Genomic DNA, 331 nt, shown 5'->3' with positions numbered 1-331 from the left:
TCTTAGTCTTTTTCATTCGGTCACTTGATCATGGAGAGGGCTGGCCATTCGGCCATGCCTGAATCCTTTGCTTATGTATTTCCAACGGTGGAGTTTCTGCACACCATAGATTAAGGGTGTAGAGCTCTGCTGTACCTCAAGTATTAATGAAGTTCTATTTTCTTTTATTCAAATCTCTCTTATTCTTATTCCAAGATGTTCATTCGTACCCAAGAACATGATGAATGTGATGAGTCAAATTACCCTCATCATCGTTCTCACTTATGAACGCGCGTGATTGACAACCACTTCCGTTCTACATGCAACAGAGCTTGAATGCGTATCTCTTAGA

The sequence above is a fragment of the Arachis duranensis genome, chromosome 5 (assembly GCF_000817695.3).
Source record: "Arachis duranensis cultivar V14167 chromosome 5, aradu.V14167.gnm2.J7QH, whole genome shotgun sequence".
NCBI classification, from domain to species: Eukaryota; Viridiplantae; Streptophyta; class Magnoliopsida; order Fabales; family Fabaceae; genus Arachis; species Arachis duranensis.
The sequence above is the reverse complement of the archived record's forward strand: the minus strand, read 5'-3'. Positions refer to the sequence as shown.